Genomic DNA, 266 nt, shown 5'->3' with positions numbered 1-266 from the left:
GGTGGCCGGCGGGAGGGGACACCCGTGGGGCCGCTACACAAGGCCGCGGACAGCGGCGCCGGCAGCCGCGAACAGTCCGCTTTGGAGTCCACCCGGACTTGCACTGTCCCGGTCCTGGTCCCGTCCGCCATTCGGCAAAGCGCGGCTGCCCCAGCAGCGGCCGGGGGGAGCGGTGCGGGGGTCCCGAGCAGCGGGCAATCGCCGCGCCGTCGGGCGGGGCGGGCGGAGGGGCGGCCCCGGGGGAGGGAGAGGAGGAGCCGGCGGGG

Source organism: Onychostruthus taczanowskii, unplaced genomic scaffold, assembly GCF_017590055.1.
Source record: "Onychostruthus taczanowskii isolate IOZ18803 unplaced genomic scaffold, ASM1759005v1 scaffold61, whole genome shotgun sequence".
Taxonomy (NCBI): Eukaryota; Metazoa; Chordata; class Aves; order Passeriformes; family Passeridae; genus Onychostruthus; species Onychostruthus taczanowskii.
The sequence above is the reverse complement of the archived record's forward strand: the minus strand, read 5'-3'. Positions refer to the sequence as shown.